This window comes from Castor canadensis, chromosome 4 (assembly GCF_047511655.1).
Source record: "Castor canadensis chromosome 4, mCasCan1.hap1v2, whole genome shotgun sequence".
NCBI classification, from domain to species: Eukaryota; Metazoa; Chordata; class Mammalia; order Rodentia; family Castoridae; genus Castor; species Castor canadensis.
In genome coordinates this window covers 99,493,009-99,515,130 of record NC_133389.1, presented here as the reverse complement: position 1 = coordinate 99,515,130, position 22,122 = coordinate 99,493,009, and the positions used below count along the sequence as shown (strand labels likewise).

The 22,122-nt window shown below is 36.3% G+C and overlaps 1 protein-coding gene and 1 pseudogene across 17 annotated transcripts in view; both read left to right on the top strand.

Annotated features, from left to right (window-relative positions):
* Gtdc1 (glycosyltransferase like domain containing 1) overlaps positions 1–22,122 on the top strand; it is a 428,360-nt gene that overhangs the window by 343,614 nt on the left and 62,624 nt on the right. The window lies entirely within an intron of this gene.
* Positions 1–22,122, top strand: part of LOC141422557 (heterogeneous nuclear ribonucleoprotein C pseudogene) — a 29,997-nt pseudogene extending 7,875 nt beyond the window's left edge.

Genomic DNA, 22,122 nt, shown 5'->3' with positions numbered 1-22,122 from the left:
GTCACTCAACCTTTGTCCACATCACAGTTGACCTGACCACTTTATAATTAGCCCCCTCTTTCCTTCTGTTCTCAGGACTAATATCTTTCCTATTGCTCTTAACGTGGTATTTTCTATCTTTCCATGATGGTGATTACTGTTACATTTCTTTAGAGATGCTCTCAAATGCTTTGCCTTCCACAAACATCTGCCCTGATTTAAATTCCAGTGATGTGTGAATTCCCCTGAGTGTGAGTTTCTGTGCACCATGATCACTGTGCAGTCTAGTGCACCACATAAACATGTAACGGAACTTTTTGCTTTGCACATGCCTCCTAGCCACACTCATTTCATGTTTTAAATGATGTCATTTATTGGTTTTAGATTCAAGGGTCCTCCAGGATAGAGACAATTTTTTTTTTCTTTTGGCTTGGGAGAACTTTTTTTTTCATTAGCATCAAAGAACCTGGCACATGGGGGGAGGGGGGACTTAGTCACAGTCACTTAATGTTGATGAATTATAGGGTGACTATTTGGTGAATGACTAATACCTGCTAGCAAGTCCAGTTGAGGATAAGTTTCCCTTTCTGGGAAGAATGACAATGAAAACATGAGTTTCAGTTTACCAAATCACAGATAGAGATGGTCATGTGATCAACATTGCTTTTAGAAAGTCTGTGGTTCTAAACATTTTAACAGAGGGTACTGGCATTTGGGAAGAAAGGTTCAAATTGGTTTAAAAAAGTAATTTTTAAGTTGTAATGGGAAATAAAACCAGAAGGGAAGATTCCTGTACATTATTTTTCACCTACTACTTCCATAGTCCAAATGTTCAATCATTTTAAAACAATCCTTTGAAATCACTTTTTAAACTCTTATTTAAAGTTCCAAGTAAATGGAATCCTGTAAGTCTTATCTCTTCCCCTCCTCTCCCCTCCCCTGCCCTCCCCTCCCCTCTCTCCTGTGTGTGTCAATGACAATGTAGAATAGCAATAACTATTATAAATTATAGAAGGTTTCTCCCCTTGTGTCCTATCATTGGCTATTCAAGTAATTAGCCCTTTCTGCACTGTTCAGGCTAACATCATTTGTTGGTGAAACAAAAGAAAGGGAAAATTCAGGAACGCAAAGAGGAGAAATGTTTGAGATTGGTTCTTAGATGTTTACCTTATAGTGCCTATCTCCTGTTGAAGTAAATAATTTATTGTGATCATAGTCAAAAGCACTTCTGTCTTTGCTGTCCTTTTCCAGTAATTTAGGTATGTTTCTAAGATGAGAAATGTTGTTACTTCTAATTATGGTTACATGTAGTTAATTTTCCTTCTTTTTTTCCTAAGCTTAGTGTGAAAGGCAGTTTCCTCCCAAAGAAGTGGGGAGCGGGGAGGCAGAGCTGGTTACCGGGACAGGAGAATTCTGATAGAGCTGATCCTCTGTTGCCTTAGCAACAGATTTATTTATTAGGAGTTGAAATGACATGAGTTAATATACAGCATACCTGCTGATCGGCAAACTCCCCTATTTCAGCAGCAGTTGACAATTAAGTTCTGGACAGCTACAGCCAGGGGTTAATGTTCCTCATTAGGAGAACTAGGTCATTACTGGGAAATCAAGGCACTTAAGGCAGCATGGATAAAATACAAAATTCAGCATCTAGATGAGTGAGGCTTTTTTATGTTAATTAACCTTATTTTCCTAGGTTTAAAAAAATCTTATATGCACATGTCAGTGGATCAATTAATTGAAAAAAAACCTAGTTTACTTTACTCTCTGAGTTGTCTTCATTTTCTTTGCAAGGATTTCATTATTTTATGGAAAATTCTTATGTCTATATGATGAGTAAAAAGGGTATTAAAATTAAGAAGGGAATCATCATGGAAATCAGCTTTACCACAAGGGAATGAGCAAATAAAAGCCTTGGAAATGAAAATAAATAAGCTTTGCTAATACCTCACCTAAGGAGCAAAATATAAGCCCATCAGAGCTAAAAGATATTTAGAGTCACTTCTTTGCTTCTTTATTAAGCACTTACATAGTTATTTGACCTTCAGAAACTGAAACTTTGGAAACGTGATTCCAAGTGGTTTGCAAACATTATATTTACAGAAAGCTACATAGCAGTTTAACAAACAGTAACTTTCCAGTTCATAATTGGCTTTTTAAAATACCAATAAAATTAGATACATTAGTTGAAAGTTTTTATTAAAATGTCTGAGTGGGTGTATTTTTTCACTTGATAAGTTCATAAATAATGTATCAAGGCCTTTCTGAAAGCTTTGTTTTCTTATTTCTTTAAAAAGCCTTTATGTTGAAAAGGGGTATTTACAGAGTAGAAAAAGATTTACTGCCCAGAATCCTATTTTATCTTCATTACTGTACTACCTCCATTGAAACCACTTCCTAGTTCTTTCACTTCTGGAACTTTCTCTGTAGACATAGACAAAAGTTAAAAGGTACTCTTCACAGCTTTACCCCCTAAAATGCTTTGCCTGTTCAGCTGAAAAACCCAAGGTGCTATAATTCTCCCTCCACCAATATGCAGTAAACTCTCATCAGTGCAAAAGTAATTGAGTCCCAGAGACTTAGGTAGAACTCTTATCATTTCTTTCCTCACCAAATGCGTCTCTCCTTTAACTGATTAGTTTTCTGTGATCCAGTGTATTGTTTTTCACCCAACTATTTTCACCCACTATTCTATAAGTGAAGAGACCCTTAGGAACTTTACAAATTACTTCAGTAGGTGTGTGTTAGTATCATGTATGTTGCCACTTACCCTCTCGTTTAGCATAGAGTTACTCTAGGTGGGAACGCTCAAGACTGCTACTTTTAGAAAATTATCTCCACTCAGAATTTAGATGTGATCCTTATACAACTACCTTCTCACCTACTATGGTCAGTCCTTAGTTTTAGTTAAGAACACCCTTAAAGAAAAAATTGTTTCCCCAGTTTCACAAGCCAGAGTTCTAGAATATGAAAGTATGGATAAGAAATGTCAGCTGTTCCCCCAAATTTCTTTCTCTTTTTCTTGAGAAGACAGTTGAACTACATTTTCCAGCCTTTATTGCCCAGTAACTGGGGTGGCTTCCTGACTGTATTGTAGCCATTTAATGTAACCAGAAGTGATGGTTGGTCCATTAAAAAATGTCCCATGCACATTCTCCCATGTTCCATTTCTCTTCTGACTGGACAGGCATAGAAAGCACTTGTTCAAAATGACAGTGGCTCACTTGATTTGGGACCTTGGATGACCCATAGAACAGGATTGCCCTTCTAATCTGTAACTACCTAATACTTACATGAAGTTTCTATATTTTTAATTTTTTTTTTACAGTACTCAGGCTTGAATTCAGGATCTTGTGCCTGCCAGACAAGCACTCTACCACTTGAGTCATGTCCCTAGCCCCTTTTACTTTATTTTTCAGATAAGGTCTTGTGTTTTTGCCTGGGGCTGGTAACAGACCTAAGAGCTACATGCCTACACCCCCAAGGTAGTTTGAATTAGAGGTATGAGCCACCATACCCAATTGACATTTGTAATCCATTCAGTACTGTGAACCTACCTTAATGAATGCAGAGAACTACTACAGTAATCTAGACAAATATCACAGTGGCTTAGCTAGAGTAGTATTGGTGAAGAACATAAGTCATAGAATGTATTTTGAAGATTTTGGCTTAAGTAGATAAATGAAAGTGCTACTTTCCAAGATGGTAAACACTTGGGAGCAAAAGGTTTAAAAGTTTGCATTGATACATAATAAGTTAGAGATCTTTTAGATATCAAGTGGAGATTTCAAGTTGGAAGTAGATATATGTCCATCATTCAGATGAGCAGTAGGGCTGAGATAGAAACTTGGGAATTATTAGCATGAATATGTTCAGCTCCTTTAAAGACTGTTTCAAATGTATTGGGTTTTAAATCTCATAAATTTCATTTTAAGCTTCCTGATTTTAAATACTATCTTTATATCCATTTATATCATAGTCCTGGCTGTCACAGTTACCAGGCTTGTACCTTCAGACAGGTTACCCACTCTCTTAACTACAGTTTTCTTCTTTATAAGATAGGAATAATAATATCTAAATTAGAGGATTTTTCTGAGGATTAAGGAAGGTGATACATGTAAATGAGATAGCACAGCTCCTGGCAGAGAATAAGCACTTAATAAACAAGCATTAGCTATTATTAGTAGTAAATAATTCAGAGTACTTCATTAGTTCACAAAGGACTGTTGTTTTGCCCACTATTGCTTATTGGTTAAATCAATTTTTTTCTTCACTCTTCTAGAAAAAGAAAAGAAAAGAAACAGCTAAATAAAGTCATCTTTTTTCGTCTTCATTTTCAGCCTACCCAAAACAAGTACATACTGTACAGAAAAATGAAATTAAACTACAGAGCAGACACTTCTAAGGAGCAGCATCTGCTTTGTAAATGAAGTCTATAAAAGGCTACCAAATGTCCCTTCACATTTTTATGATTGTTAGAGTATTACTAAACCTGGATTGAATTTTTTGAAGCTCTTATATCAAACACCCACACTAGCAATATCACAAATTATTTCCATTTTTAACAAGGTGGCTACCATTAGCCTTTGCTTAAGAATGGCAATACCTATATAGAAAGAAAACAAGTAAGCCAATTTAAAAGGGGCTAATGACCTGAATAGACATTTATCAAAAGAGGACATATATGTAGCCACAAGGTCACTATCACCAGGGAAATGCAAATCAAAACTACAATGAAATACCATTTCACCCAAGTTAAAGTGATTATCAGAAAAAGAGAAAAATGTTGGCAAGGATGTGAAGAAAAGGGAACCCTTATATAATATGGAGGAAACGTAAATTTTTACAGTCATTATGAAAAGCAGTGTGGAGGTTCTTCAAAAACTCAAAAGTAGAACTACCATATGATCCAGCAATCTAGTATTGGGTACATATCCAAAGGGAATTGAGTCAGTCTATTCACAATAGCCAAGATATGGAATATACCTACATGGCCATCAACTGCTGTAAGGATAATGAGATTGTGTGTGTGTGTGTGTGTGTGTGTGTGTGTGTGTGTGTGTGTGTGTGTGTGTGTGTGTGTGTATAATGGAATATAATCCAGCCATAAAAAAGAATGAAATTCTGTTATTTGTGACAACATGGGTGAACCTGGAGAGCATTATGTTAAGTAAAATAAGCAGGACACATAAAGACAAATACCTCATCATCTCACTCAAGTAGAATCTAAAATAGTTGATGGTCATAAGTGATGGCTAATCTTGTCAACTTAATTGGATTGAGAAGTACCTAGGAGACTGGTAATGAACACATATGGGTATGTCAGTGATGGTATTTCCAGAGAGGATTAACTAAGGGGGAAAGAACCATCCTAAATATGAATGGCACCATCAAATAGGCTGGGGGCTGAGGTGGAATAAAAGAGGAAAAAGGGGAAGCAGGAATTTGCTTCCTGGCTACCATGACATGAACAGCCTCCTCTGCCACATGCTCCCACCACCATGATACTCAGCCTCACCTCAGACCCAAGGTAATGGACCCAGCTAACCATGGACTGAAACCACGAACCAAAATAAATCCTTTCCCTTCCCCCTTAAGTTGTTTATATCAGGTATTTTGTCACAGCAGCTCAAAAGTCTGACTAACTGGTAGAAGTAAAGAATGGTAGTTACCAATGCCTGGGGTAGTTAGAGGAGTTAGGGGGGAAGGGGAGATTTTGTTCGAAGCATACACAATTACAAATAGGAAGAATAAATTTTAACAGATCCGTTATACAGCAAGGTGACAAGGTAGTTAATGACAATATATTTCATTCTTGAAAATGTAGAGTGAATATTATATGGTCTAACCACAAAAATAACTGTGAGATAATATGTGTTAATCAGCTACTTTTAACTATTCCAAAATGTATATGTACTTTAAATATCATGTTGTATATACTAAAGGCATACAATGTTATCTGTCAATTTAAAAATTTAAAATCTAAATTAATTAATTTTTAAAGCAAAGAAAATTCCACTGGAAGATAAAAAGAACAGCAGTGCCATTTTAACTGGAGTTAACACAATTTTAAAATTAGGATTTGGTAAAATGTACTTTCTATGTATATGATCATCATATTTTCTTGCACATTTGCTCTTAAATAGTTGGGTGATTATTATTTGAATGTTGATAATGACCTCTAAAAGTTTATTTGCCAAAGTTGTGTCCCAGGGTCCAATATGGGGAGTTGCTGTGAACCTCTAAAAAGTGGGCAAGTTGAAGGGGTTCCTTTTATCTGTGAATAACCAGGAAATATGAGGGTAGGTTTACCTGCTTTTTCACAACTCAGTTCTTTTACTCGTGTTTTTCATCATATTTTTAATCCATCCTCTAAGAGCCAGCTCATGCTTTCTCTGCTATGACATTGAATTGCTGGTGACTGAAAGAGATAAGAGTATTAGGGGGCATGTCACCTTCTGTCTTATGTAACACTCTCTCCACAGAACTGTTTATTTTGCCCAGACCTCCATACGACTTAAATAAACAAGTTTTACATTTAACATTTTTAGTGTCTTTAGTTTTATAATTACCATTGGTCCTATGGATGGGTATTTATTACATTATGGAATTAATCATAAATTGTTTAAAACTCTTTATATAATATAGTAGATAGATTAGAAACTAGTATGTCTTAACATGGATTTTTTTAAAATAGCTGAAGTTTGAGAACATTGAGACTGAATAAGAGATAATAGAAGATGAAGTGAATAAGAGGTAAGGAAAACAAACAATGTCTCAAAATGAGAATTGAGCTGGGGAAAGGTGAAACAGTAGGAATTTCTTAAAGGAAATAAAAGCAAGCCATATTCATTCCCCAGCCTCCAATATGTACGTGGGTACTAAGCATTTACTTTAAAATGTATTAAAATAATATTTTCTTTCAAATGAAGGATTTAATATTTGTAATTTAGCACAAAAGCAATGTTAAATGAGCTTGAACTATAGTGTCAAGTGCAAAAAACCCAAGAATCATTCACTAGTTCAGTTATTCACGTATTTAACAAAAACTTGCATGAGGTAAGGAAACGGCTTTCCTCTGTGCCCATGTATGCCAGATTGTAATATTCTGCACACAGACTGTTCATCCAGACTGTCTGGTTTAATCCAGGTCTGCCCTCTTACCATTGGGCACCTTGGGCAATGGGGCAAGCTGCTACTCTCTCCCAGCTTCGATTTCTTCAATAAATTTAGTATAGAGTTGTGAGGGTGAAATTTCACCTATCCAGTGGTCTTAGAGAAGTTCCTAATTCATAATAGTACTGTCAGTTTTTACTTTTCTCATTAATGTGTGTTTCTCTAACATCCCTGACCTGGGCCATTTCTTTTCCTCCATCCTTTCCATGCCATGCTAGCTCTAGTAATGCCTGCAAAGCTGCTGCCTCCCTCAGTTCTCAGGAAAAGGCACAGGCTAGGCACAGTCCTCTAACTCACTGGCTGTCTTCCATCCTTTTCTTCCAGTTTTCAGCCTTGGCTTTCCATTCAGGAATATCTGTTTCCTCTCCAACTTGCCTCACATAGCCTGCAAATTGTTTTGTTTGGGGATTTTTAAATCTTTTGGGGGAAGAAAGTGATGTAGGGAGTAAGAAGAGTGTTGAGAAAACCCTACTTGATATAATTCTCCAGAACTATTGTTCAGATGTCAGCTTCATAGTTTTAATGTAGAAATCAAGAATCAGCTGTTCGCCTTCTCCTTGCCTGTCTAGTTAATAACCTGACCTTAAGGGCAGAGACTATAGACTATCCTTACTTTCATTGCTGGGGGGCCAGGGCAGGAATGGATTTGTTGAAATGTAAGAAGTACCAAAAGAGGAAGCATAGTAAAGACACAATGATTAATACTTGAATGATTATCCTGCTACATGTGTATCAGTGCAGCTTTTTTTGAGACTCCTGCCCCAGAGAACTCTCAGATCATTGCAGTTCAACATAATAAGTGAAAACCCAAAAGAGGAAGCAACTAATTCTGCCAGGAAAAGTCAGGCAATGTTTTATTGCAGAAGTGAGGCTAATCAAAAAAGGGATTCCCTTAGATACATATTCCTAGCTCCTGAGCCACATGTGTTGCAGGAGAAAAACAATGAACCAATCTGAATGTGAGATTGGTTCCCTGAGGAACTCAGATGCTGGACTGAAGCTGGAAATATTGCTGTCTTCATGTTTCCATTTGTAATGGTAAAGTCAGGATGAACAGATACCTGGTACTTGGGCTGCAGCTGAGCTAGAGTGGAGTTAGTGGCAGCTCAAGATTCCCAATCCTCCCGCAAGTCTAGAAAGATGTGGTCTCTTGTGCCGGAGCTCAGTACTGCTAAACTGAAGGTATAGTTAAATGTTTAGCCTGTTGCAAACCTAATCCTTATTTAAGAGCCAGCCTCCAGCAATTGTGAAATGAATGAATGTTTTCCAGTCATACTTTCATACATTATTAACCTTCCTCCTTGTATGAGCTTTGATGTCTTGCCCAGGTGCCCACATCTTCCTTTTGTTTGATATATCACACAGTTCTGAGCATCTCTGTATATGTACTCTTTACATTTCAAAATCTTTCCTTCTTGACCCTTCTCCTTTAGCAATCTGAATTTACAGTCTCTTCAAGATCTATATCATACATTAATCCTAAAAGAATATAAAATATATGCACATACATTTTTAGATCACACCACAGTGAAGTATAAATTTTTGGTACTATTAATATGTCATTCCCCCAGGATTTTTACATGTTAAAATTTTGTCTACTTTTACAAAATAAACCCTAAAAGGGAATTTTCACTTATTCATCCAATCATATTAAATAGTGTTTAGTTGCTAAAACTGTATTACGAAGTCATACATAAAAGGCTCGAGCCTTAAGGAATTCCAGGCATTGTTGATAGTAATAGACGAGATCTGGGAAACAATGAACTTTTCTTCGTACCTCTAAAGTCACAGTACTGGGTCTACAGCTCACTCTTGACTAGACCTTAAGCCCTGGAGGATAGTGTCTCCTGTTCTCCTGATGCATACTTAGGTCCTAGTACCTTGTACAAATCCTGTTGGGCACACGGAGTGCTCAGTTCTTCATCAAATAAATTCCTGACCTCAGACAAAGATATTCTTGTCCTGAGGCCAAAAACCTAAACTAAGTAAGAGATTTTGGTGGTGGTCTGAATTTTTATGCTTAAATAATGCACTTTAAAAAAAAATAAGACCAATCAAATAGACCATAGAACCACACTACAATGTTAGCTTCCTCTTGTTTTATTCTGGATCATTTTGAAAACAAATTTGGTCAGCCTGGCATCCTACCTAAGTTGATATTCAAGTAAAGGGTAAAGAAAAATCCTTTATAATCCTTAGTCTATAGATTTTATTTTGAGAGCCATCAAATAAGATAAAGGCTCCCAAACATTAATTATACATCTGTCCTATAAATGTAACAAAGGTATTAAACCACTGATATCTTTCTTTGATTTAAATGGTTAAAATCATGCTTTAACACTCCCTACATCTAAAATGTACTAATATATACACTTTTAAGTTTAAATAACTGTCAGAATATTAAAAGTATAAAACATAAAGCAAAATTGAAATTAATACTGAAGAAACTGTACACCAAAAAAGGGAAAATGTTCCTTTATTCTACTCTTCAAATATATACTTCTCCCAAGAATATGTTTGGGCTTTTGCCTAATGAATATAGTATCTTAAGTTTGTGTGTGTGTGTGTGTGTGTGTTAATACTGAAGCTTTAGGTCAAGTTTCCTATTTAGAAAGTGTGCTACAGATTCCATTTTTTTAAAAAAGAAAAACTATATCCGTGAATTTGAATGTAAAACAGAAGAAACAATTTCTAAAACCTTTTAAAAGTTTACCTTATTTTAAGATGTTCCTTGGGAAATTTAACTTCCAGTGCCACTCTAATTCATAAACATGAATGAATTATGTAGTCAGAGAAAAAAATTTTCTTGTACCAGCCAATGTACTTGTGTAATCCTCTCAGAAAAGATGGTTGTCAAACACATGGCTGTTGCAAAAATGGCTTCTCTGTCTGGTCCCTTACTTAGCAGTTCATTCTGTACTCCTCAAGACTATACCAGGCACAGGGAAACTCTTAGCACAGCAACCCACAAACCTCATTGATGCTTACTAAGGAGGGACTGTGGCCTTGCAATGAGGGTGTTACCCTTCATGGAGAAGTATGTTTGCCAGCTGTCTCTGAGAATCCAAGGATGTCCTCTCCCTGCATTCACCTGCACACCTATTGCGTTTTCATTATCGTTCACAGCTTTTCCACCTGTAGGGGACAGGGGATGTCTTCCTCTTCTGAAAGATATGTTTGCACTTGTATTTCTAGTTCTTGTTGCTTTGAATAATTCTCAAGAGAAGGAGGAAAATGACAGTTTCCTCCTCCAAATTTCGATTGTAAATATTTTAGGAAGGAGACTGGTAGGATGATACAGTAGTCATGGGAAAGAATGATAAATATCTAAACTGTATCGGGAAAGGAAACACATATTTAGGGGACAATTATCAGTTGGGTCAGAAATAGATTATTGATGTGACTGGGTGAATTGTGACTTGGGTGACTGAACTAATGGTGGCATTTGATAGAATTAAGATATAATCCTAAGAAGAAAAACCAAGTTATGGAGATGTGTGTCTTCATACACAAATACAAAGTTTAAATCATATTTGTAGTTCTGTGTTATAAATAACTTATTTATTGAGTACTGATTTATTTGCATTTTAGAATACAGTAGACACTTTACATACCTCTATGTATTATTATTAAATATTAACAGCTCAGACAATGGTACCTTCAGTTTACTGAAATAACTGATTATACAGTGTAGCAAAGTTTAGTTTTTAGCAGATATGGTTGTTATTAAACTTGCTAGAAGATTCTTAAATTTCTGTTTCTCTAAATGAAGAATAAAATGATTGTGATAATAATAGCACATCATTCTTTATTGTGTATTTACTGTTTTCAAGGTACTTCAAATTGTTTCTAACACATCACCTCCCATAATCCCCTCAACAACTCTGAAATAAGTGTTTTAGCCATATTATTACAGATGAGAAAATTAAGTCTCAGAATGGTTTGGTAGTTTTCCCTGGAATATAGCTACTAATTATTAGAATTCAGATTTTAACCCTCTTTCCACTATGCTTAATTGTCTATCTAAGGTAATATACTTCAACTTATTTTGATAAAAACAGACCTTTAAACTATAGTGGGGGTGGGGGGCAGGGGGAAGCAATGGCCCAAACAAGGTATATACATATGAATAAATGAATAAACAATAAAAAAAATAATAAAAACTTTGCAAACACAGGAAAAAACTGTAGTCATGTGAATTTATTATTGGCTTTTGGTAGCTATTTCTTTTATTTGGGGGGAATTTATGTATACCTGTAAAAGAAACTAATTTTGTCAAAATGACTTCTCATGGATTGGGGATGTACTCAGTGGTGGAGTGCTTACCTAGCATAAGCTAGGCCTTAAGTTCATTGATCAGCATAGATATATATATAAACCTGACATTGCTGATTATTCCTCATTATCCATTCTTTACTACAAATAAATGTATTGATACCCACTAGTAGTGAGTATATTTAGTTAACTAACACTAGTTCATGAGGTTTCTTATTTCTGGACAACATTTTCTCAAGCAATGTAGTTAACTTATAGCATGTGATATAACTAAAACATTCGGAATGTTTTTCTTTTCCGTATAAATAATGTCTCCCTTTGGAATCTAATGTGATTAGCTCTTAATAACTTTAAGCAAGCAACAAAGATAGAGTAACAGGTTTTGGGGCTGAACTCTTCATAGTGTCATGAAAGGGAAGTAGAATATGACAGGTTTATTTTGTGTATAAGACTATAAGAGGAGAAATGAGATACATAATTAATATTGTTTATAAGATGAAAAAATGTAACATATGTAGCAACAAGAACATATCATTTTGAGCAGATCTTTATAGAACAGACACCCCATATTGTGTTCATCCTTTTCCATAATCATTGCCCTGACAATTTGGTGAGCTTAGCAGTTGCTGCTGAGTAAGGGAGACTGTCTCTTCTCTGAGATCTCTGTATCATCCAAGAAACCCAGTCTCTTTGTGGCTAGAAGCAGGACATAATATATAAAAAGTATATAACTTTACTATTTTTCTCCCCATCAGAGGGATTTTTTAATTAATTACTCTGTTCATTTCTTTTTAAATGTATTTTTAAATCATAAACAAGTTTTGAGTAGGTTTTTTTCTTCAAATTAAGATTCTTTCCCATATGATTAAAGACCTTGTCATTTCAAGACATGACAGAATGTCCACAGCTGAGCATGAAAACCTGTTAAGAATTGAAATCCATTTTGATTAAAGACATCTAGTAATTCCAGGCAGTGTTTAATTCTCCATTTTAAAAAACCATGACCTTTTTTGTCATTTCATAGACCTGTCTTACCATACTTTAAAAAATACAACTGGTTTTATTCAGCCAGGATGAAAACGTCATTCATTCATGCCTTTTAAGTCATATTTTGAGTGCCTGACGAAGTATGGAGTCAAAGAGTTTTTGTGACATATGAGGTTTTCAGACTAATTATAAGGGCATAGCATACAAATACATATGAAATAATATAAAAAACACATTTATGAAATCATCAGTAGTGAGTGGATGTTAATGCAGGAGTGAGTCAGAGTGAGATGGTATTTTTCAGGGATGGCCAAAGTTAACAATAAATTCAAACCCAGTGAAAGAAAGAGTGGACAAGGATAACAGAAAAGAGGGAAAAGTATATTCTAAACACAGGAACTGTCGACAAAAGAGCATGGACTTGAAATGAGAGAAAGGGAGAGCATGAGAATGATGGAAATACTTGAGTGTTGGGTGGGCCAACTTAATTTCAATTTAATAATTCATGTTAGTGTACATTTCAGAGAGGAGATATCTGAGAATATTGTGTTAAACAGAATAATACAACCAGGTTTTTTTTTTTTTAGAAGCTGAATTGTCAGAAGGAAAGTATGAAGCTCAGTGATGTTCCTATGGTATAAGATAATAAATTGTACTCTAAAAATAAAGATGAGGGCCACGTGCAGTGGCTCATTCCTATAAACCCAGCTACTCTTGATTGGGAAATTTGGAGGATCGTGGTTGCAGGCCAGCCTGAGCAAAAAGTTAGAGAGATCCCATCTCAATAAACAAGCCAGGCATGTTGGTGTGAGCATCTGATCCCAGCTATGCAGAAGACTTTAGGTAGGAGGATTGCAGTCAGAGGCCAGCCCTAGTCAAAAATGCAAGAGACCATATGTGAAAAATAACTTAAAAAAGCAGAAAAGTACTGGGCACAGTCAAATGATAGATCACTTGCCTAGCATGTATGAGGCCCTAAGTTCAAACCTCAAAGACAAAACAAAAATGAAGATGAGCCAGAAAACCTTAAATTATTTGTGAAAGGAGAAATAGCCAGGTTATTAATAAGTTGGTAGGGCAAGTTTGGAATCAGATTTATGTTTGAAAATGAGATCCTGGAATATGGGGAGAGTTGACATGTCAATTTAAGAGAGGAGCTTGGTCATTAGTGCAGTTCAATGGACTAGCAATTTAGTTTCTAAGGATTATAGATAAGTCGTAATTAGGGGAGCCAAGTAAAGATTCTGTGTAGAATCTGGTTATACAAGTACTAAAATATTTATAGTAGGGAGTGGCTAAAAAGATTAGATTTACAGGGAAGTGATCTAGATTTAGACTCAACTCAATTTAATAACTTTCTTGACTTTGTGTTAGGCATTGTGCTAGACATTGGAATGATAAGGGTTAACAGAGTCATGGTCTCTGCCCTTATAGAACTTATGAAATAGCAGGAGTGACTTATATTTTATTACAATGGGCATGCACTTTGCTTTCATTGAAATATTAATTGAAATAATCCTACATTCACATGCAGTTGTAACAATAATCCATAGTCCCCTGTGGCACTGTGATGGTACACAGGGACATGTGCTCTTATCTCACATGTCCCTGAGTTTCACTTCTTTTTTTGAGTCTCTTTTCTTTCTCTTGTTTATATTGGATAAATCCTATTGATTTCAATATCACTAATCCTGTTCTCTGCAATCCTCTGTCTGCAACTGAACCCATTCAGTGAGGTTTTTTTTTCATTTCTATTACTATATTTTCAGTACTGTTATTGCTATCTGATAGTTGCTGAGATTAAACACTTCAAAAGTTGGCTATAATCTCCCTGGCAGTCAGGGTAAAGCAGGAAATAAGAATCACATGTCGTACAAGAGGTGAAAATACAACAATTCTTGGACATCAGAAAGTTTCCTTGACTGGACTATGGGAGAAAATTCTAACTAGAAGAGCTGGACATGACTGTGAAAGTTTTCATGATAACTAGAATTTATTCCCTACATGTCATTTACAGGAAAATAATGTTAAAATCCAAAAGAAAATCTAAATAATTGATCAATTGGAATTACAAGGAGAAACTTTACTACAGAAAATGGAAAGACTTAGTAATGAGTTGGGGTGAGGAAAGAGTTTGGTTCCATAGAGCTTCCAAAATCTGACAGGAAGTAATTGCATATATTGTGATGATATAAAATGACATGGGTGGTGACTGGTGCTTAAGTAACATCCTAGGGTGAGCAAGTCCAACTAGTCTTTATTAAGACACTTTATAGCCTACCAGTTTGTTGAGACATGGGCTTGCTAACCAGAATTAGAGAACTGACTGACAAGTCTGACAGCTAAATAAAAATATAGTATGCAGTATCCACAGAGAGGGAAAGTAAGAAAAACAAACTGGGGAGTCCAGGCTTTTAGCACTGGGGAGAAGAAAATCATGTAAGACCTAGTGGAAACAAAGATTGTTGAGCATGGTTTCTACTGGTTGGCTTTCAGAATGGAATGGAGTGGAGAGATTTGTTTAGAGAATGTCACTCGGTTATATTTGTAATACAGTATTCGAAAACCAAGTAAGTATCCTTTCTAAGACGCAGAGTATCTTCATTGGTGTCAAAATAAAAGAGAACATAGTGAACATAAAGAAGGACTGAAGCAAGTGGAAACTGGCATTGCTAGAAAGCACTTTTATCTAGGAGAATGAGAGCAGCAAAGTAGTAAGAAAAACCCAGGAAATCAGGAGTTATAAGTTATAATGTTATAAGGCAAAATGGCTTGTGAAAGGTCACCTAGAAACAGTACATTATGAAAAACTTTCTTGTTAATAAGTATTGCCACATAAAAGATAATGTTAAGATAACAAAACATAAATGAAGAATTGTGATCTAGGAATAGGATTACAAGCTTTAGGGCAGAAGTTGAATGGGAGAACACAGATCTCAAATAGAGGCAATGAAGAAGATCTAGTGTGCTAATAGATTGAATTTTCAAGTAGAGGTATCTCTCCCTCTGCTTATTAAAAGGAAAGATGAGAATATAAATGTGAAGGTGGCATGAAACCCTGATACACACAAATTAGAATTTTATTTTTCTATAGCATAATTTATTTGTGGATGGCCCATTTTAATATGGTGATAGAAATCTCAAGTAGTTCAAAAATCTCTGTCTTCTGTTTTCCATTCCTCATAAGCTGGGGCACTATGATCTCTTGCTTCTGTCTGTATGCCAGCAGCACTGTGATCCTACTGTGACATTCACTATACTTCCACTTTTAAGCCCATCATGGCCTAAGAATCTCTCAAGATTGTCTCAATATTACCTGCCTAGAGATATACTGTGCTGTTCAGCTTTTGGTCTCTGTGACAAAAATACTTGATAGAAACAATTTAAAGAAGGAAAGATTTATTTTGGCTCATGGTCTCAGATGTTTTAGTACATGGTCAGCTAGCTCCATTAGTTATAGACCTCTGGAAAAACAAACATCATGGCAGAAGAGCATGGTAAAGAAAAACTGCTTACCTCATGATAACTAGAAAGCAGAGGAGGAGAGAGGGTAGGGGGACTAGGGACAAGATAAACCCTTCAAATGTACAGCCCATTAACCTACTTTCCCCAACCAGGCCCTTTCTCCTAATATCCCTTCTACCTGTGAACGCATCCATGGATTAATCCTTTGATGAAATTAGTGCCCTCCATTTTGTGAAAGATGAATACTGAATGGTTGTGTCCACATTGTTGACCTCAAGCAACAGTAGGCTTCTCCACATAGAATCTAGGAGTAGGAAATTCAGAATGGAATCTGCCCCTTCCTCCTGTAAGATTTTTTTTTTTTTGATCTTCAGCCACATTTTTCAGCTTTGTGAGGAATCTATACTGTTACTATAAAATTGCTAAAACTTTTTTTAAGTAAAAAAGTCATTCGGGTCTCAAACACACACAAAAAAACTTGATGGCTAGCAGTGTTACCAACAAGTTAAATCCTCATTCCATTAACTCCCACATATTCGTTGGGAATCTCAACACTCTTGTGGCCAAGAAATCTGATGTAGAGGTACCCTTCTCAAAGTATGGCAAAATTGTGGGTTACTCTGTTCATAAGGTCTTTGTCTTGGTCCAGTATGTTAATAAGAGAAATGCCTGGGCTGCTATAGCAGGGGAAGATGGCAGAATGATTGCAGGCCAAGTTTTAGATATTAATCTGGCTACAGAGCCAAAACTGAACAGAGGAAAAGCAGGTGTAAAATGATCTGCAGTGGAGATGTATGGGTCATTACCAGAATACTCTTCTCCATCCCCTCTACTCAGCTCCTCATTTGACTTGAATTATGACTTTCAGTGGGATTATTATGACAGAATCTACAGTTACCCAGCACATGTGCCTTTTCCTCCTCCTATTGCTAGGGCTGTAGTGTCCTCTAAACACCAGCATGTATCAATAAATACCTCACAAAGGGGCAAAAGTTATTTTAATTCTAAGAGTGGTCAAGGGAAAGATCTTGTTCCAAGTCTGGAAAGTTGAAAGAAGATGACCTTCAGGCCATTGAGGAGCTGACCCAGATAAAGCAAAACATGGATTCTCTACGGGAAAGCCTGGCAAAATTTGAAAGGGAACAGAGCAAACAAGCAGTAGAAATGAAGAATGAAAAGTCAGAAGAGGAGAAGAGCAGCAGTTCGTAGAAGATGAGACTAATGTGACCTACTGGATGATGATGATGATGATGATGAAGAGCCGGGGAAGACCAGCTGGAGTTGATCAAGGATGATGAAGTGACTGAGGACGAAGAGGATTACAGAGACAGCACCAATGCAAGGATGGCTCCTCAGTACATAGTGGGGTTTAGAAATCTTATTCCATTATTTCTTTATTTAGGCACTTAGATCAAAATGTCACCAGATCCTCTCCCTTAGTATCTTCAGCACATACTCTCTTTCTCCCTATCCTTCCCATGTCATTCATTCATATTGCTCTGCACTTGGTTCCATCACTTCCTTTGATGCGCCTAGTAGTTTTGTTAGGTCTTTCCCTGTAATTTTTGCTTTTAATTTTGATACCTCTTTATGACTTTAACAATAAAAAGGATGTATGGTTTTTATCAACTGTCTCCAAAATAATCTCTTGCTGTGCAGGCAGTACAATTCTTTCCATTCATTCATGATTTCAGTAGTTGCTTCCCTAACTGCAAAGGCAATCTCATTTAGTCCCAACACCTGAGAGCTGCTTTGAGTTGGAGGTATGTGTGTTATACCCCCACATAAGTACTGTGTGGAGCTGTTCAACACAAATGTAACAATGTATTTTTGTGAATGAGAATTGGCATGTCAACTGCATCCTTTATAAAAATAATTAGTGTTATAATCTTAGTATTTGTTTTCTAAAATTGATACTCTGGTTATTTTTGTGAACAGTCTAATGTTTGGGAACTTTTTTTGTGAAATAAACAAGCCCTTATTAAACCAGGAATTTGGAGAAGAAAAAACAAAACAAAACAGAAATTAGTGCCCTAACGATCAACTCACCTCTCAATAGCAATGCAAGCTGGGGACCAAGCCTTTGACAGAACACTTCATATCCAAACCACAACATGTGTATTCAGACCTGCACTTTCTGGGGCCATGTTCTCCCTTTAGGCTTCTAACCTACTGGTCCAGAACCTCTGAACTCTCAGAGCTCTGTTCTTTTCCACTCTTCTCTGTCAGTCCCTGTGTTTCTAGTGTAGAGGTGGAGCAGAAAGACATCAAGATGCTGCACACTGGTGGCTCATACCTGAAATGGCAGCCATTCAGGAGGCAGAGATCAGGAGGATCGTGGTTTGAGGCTAGCCTAGGCAAATAGTTTGCAAGACGCTATCTTGAAAAAAACCCGTCCCAAAAAAGACTGGTAGGGTGGCTTGAGCTGTAATCCCTGAGTTCAAACTTTAGTACCGAAAAAAAAAAAACAACAACAAAGAAACACCTCAAGGAAGGGTGCAAGTACACTTATAATGGTGCTTGCTTATATAGTTGCACCTGTCTGAAGACTTCACCATTTCTACAGAAGTTTTAACTTCTGTAAACAACCAGAAGACTGTCCCTTTGAGAAGGGGAGACCATGGCTTCATTAAAGCAATGAACATAAAACATCTTAGCATCTTGTATGTGTTAGGGTTGAGGTGTAGAGAGGATATAAATTGATCAAAAAGTTAGAACTCCCATATGATCTAGCTGTCCCACCACTGGGTAAATAACCAAAGGGAATGAAAAAAATGTGTCAAAGATAGATCATCACACTACTGTTTATTACAGCAATATTCACAATTGCCAAGAGATGAAATCAACCTAAGTGTCCATTAGCTGATGAATGGACAAAGAAAACATGGGACATGTACCCAGTGGAACACTATTCAGGTATAAAAAACAATGGGATCCTGTTACCTGTGACAACGTGGCTGAAACTGAAGATCATTGTGTTAAGTGAAATAAGCTAGGCACAGAATGACAAGTATTGCATGATATCACTTAAATGTGGAATACAAAACAGTTGATCTCATAGATACTAGTGGAATGATGGGGAGAATAGAAGAGAGGAGGGATGGTAAAATGTTGATCCATGGATACTAAGTTCCAGTTAGATAGGGATAGGAAGCTGTGTTATATACTGTAAGGTGAAGGGGCTATGAGTAACTAGAGGAACTATGGGTAACAAATATGTACTCACATGGTTCCCCATTAATATGTACACTTTTGTGGTTTTATGTATCAGTTGAGAATTTAAAAATTAAATAGATAAATAAAATAACAAATACAAAAGATGAAGAGAAAAACTATATTTTACACCTTCAGGGCATGTCTTTATTTTTCACAACAAACTTTTAAGTGTAGGTATTTTTGTCTCATTTTAAGGGTGAGGAAGCTGAGGCAGTGTGAGGTTGTATAATATGCCTACTGGTCATATTGGCCATACTGCTCGTCACTGGTTGATCACCTTCTCTCTGAACTGTGCATTTCATTCTCTCTCTGAAAGTAAGATTAAAGGGCAGAACGCAACATGAGCAACATTCAGAGAAGGCCACAAGGGATAGTCTGGTCCTGGTCACCTATAATTAAATGATGGCAGGAGAAGTTAAAAAGAATTTTAAAAAATGATTTTATTAAAGGGTTTGTAGGGTTAGAAAAAGAGATAGTGGTAGGAGTCAAGACATATGCGTGCACACACACATAGAGAAATTGAGAAATTGGTGGCTAATCATAAAACTACTGGCTGGACACACCAGTGCATGACACACCATTTGAGAAGAAAGAGCAGCACATGCAGAGTGAAATCACATTGTTCCTTGATGTTAGGCATGCAGAGGCCAATGGAGATTTTATGTCCCTAGAAAGCATAGTGGAAAGTCAGTGATTGTGACAGCTAAGGGAAACAGAAGCATTTTTGAAGGAGAAACATATCACTGATTTTGGAAGTTAAGTGGTTTTTTCTGTTTTGTTTTGTTTTTGAGATGGGGTCTTGATATGTTGCCCAGACTGGCTGCACACTCCACCTCCCAAGTGCTTGGATTATAGGCAGGTGCCGTATAAAGTGGTATTTTGTAATGAATAAAGATGAAGGATAACAAAGTATCAGAAGGGTGAAGAAATTTGAAGCTAAAATATTAGAGATCATAATCATATTTTGCTTGTTCATATTTTTATTGCCATCTCTTACTCAATGAGTTTGAAACCCAAGTAACATGAAACTAAAGAATGCCCATGGTTTAATGATCAGGAAATGACATGATGAGCCAAAGGTACCAGCTCCCTTTTTCCTCTCATATGTAAGAAGAAAGAAAAAAAAGTCAAAGGCTGAACAGAAGAAAAATATGAATTTATAGTGATGAGTGTGACTTAGATATAGGCTGGTCTGTGTAGTTGTCTTTGTATGGCCACTTGGTTGAGATACTTAAGAAGATCCAGTGCTTAGCATGGGATCTGGAACATAACAGGAGCTCTGTAAATGTAACTCACTTTTCCAACGCCTTCATTTATTCAATGTACATTTATAGAGAGCAGCAAACTTAGTGCCTCATATGTTTTGGATAGCATAAACTACATTATGCTGCAATAATGATACCCCCACCCCATTCCAAATCTCAGTTGTTTAAACACAGCACTAGTATCTCCTCTCACCTTCTTAATCCTCTGCATGTTTAGGGCAACTCTCCAAGTGGCAATCTAGATTACTTAATTCTCTTAGCCTGATTATCTTGACACAAATTCTCTGCAAGGTTCACCACAGGCAGGAAAAGTGCTGTTCAGAACTGCTGTCAGATGTGTGTCTAAAAGTGACATGTGTCAGTCAGTTTATAATCCACTAGCCAGAACTAGTCCTCATCCCACTGTGAGGGGTGAATATAGAGTCTTTTGTGCTTAGAAATGGATAACTGGATGTTGACTAACACAAGTCACATCTTCCACTACTCAGCTAAGCATTGGATACTCAGTAGTGAACAAAGCAGGTTATCACTTATCCTTCCCCTATAGAGCTTCAGTTCACAGTGTTGTGATCTGGGAACACTGAAATCTATGAAGACCCAGGTTTCTACACAAGACAGGCAAGGGACTAGATCAATGAAATTGCATTCAATATGTGTAGAGTTGTGTGAGAAAATAGGAAAGGGTAACAGTTTAGTATAAGTGACAAGTATGGAGATCTTAGAAATCCTCAATAAATATTTACTGAATGAATGTTAAGTGTGGAATAAGAAGAAATTTAGCTTTCAGAAATGAAATGGGAAAGGCAACAGAGAGACAGATATAGGAAGAAAAAACACATGGAAGCAGTTTATGCTTTTCAAATGTTCTGAATAATATTTGGGAATAAAAGCTGTTCTTGCTGTATCTACTGCTTCCAGTAAGCCTGAAATATTTCTGTGCTGGTCTCTTCTGCCATAGTGGGGGAGCAGAGGAGCAAATTCCCAGCTAGACTATTTCATTCCTACCTGGTCAAGAGTATGGAAAACGTTGGGAAGCCTGGACCCTTTCTCATTCACTGGAATGTTTTGCAATAAAGCAAGTTTGCTTGATTGGCAGTTGTCAAATGTAGAGGGGTCACAAGAAAGGGGAAATAACACTGCTATGAATACTGAAAATGTTACAGAGTTAAACAAAAAGTCAAGGAACACAGTATTAAGATAGGATATTAGAAAGGGGTAGTTTACAAACCTTATAAATGATTCACATGAAAATGTAAATGTAAAGAAAAGAGAAAACAAGTGGAAAAAAGATAACTCCTTTTATAATTTTAGTATGTATAATCCCAAGCTTTTTTTCCGGGCACACACATCCATTTGTCTTACAAAAACAGATCATATGATACATGCTTGTTGTGTCATCTCTCTCTTACTTGAAAGTATTTCTTGAATTTTTTCCTTATTAAGAAATACATTTCTGAAATCTTTAATGTCTGGTAGATATTGCATCATATATGTATGTCAAAATATATTTATCCTATTAGATTGTTTAAAGACAGTTGCTATTATAAACAATGCTCTTATGAACATACTGTAACTGAATTTCTGTGCACATATTTTCTAGGCTAACTTTTCAAAGGAATTATTAGGACAAAAGATAAGGTTTATAATGAACATTACCAATATGGTCTCTAAAAAATTGTTTTAATTTATATTCCTGCCAACAGTAGATGAGAACAGTAATGTTTAGGAGTCCATAAATCTGCAAGATTGATTATAGACA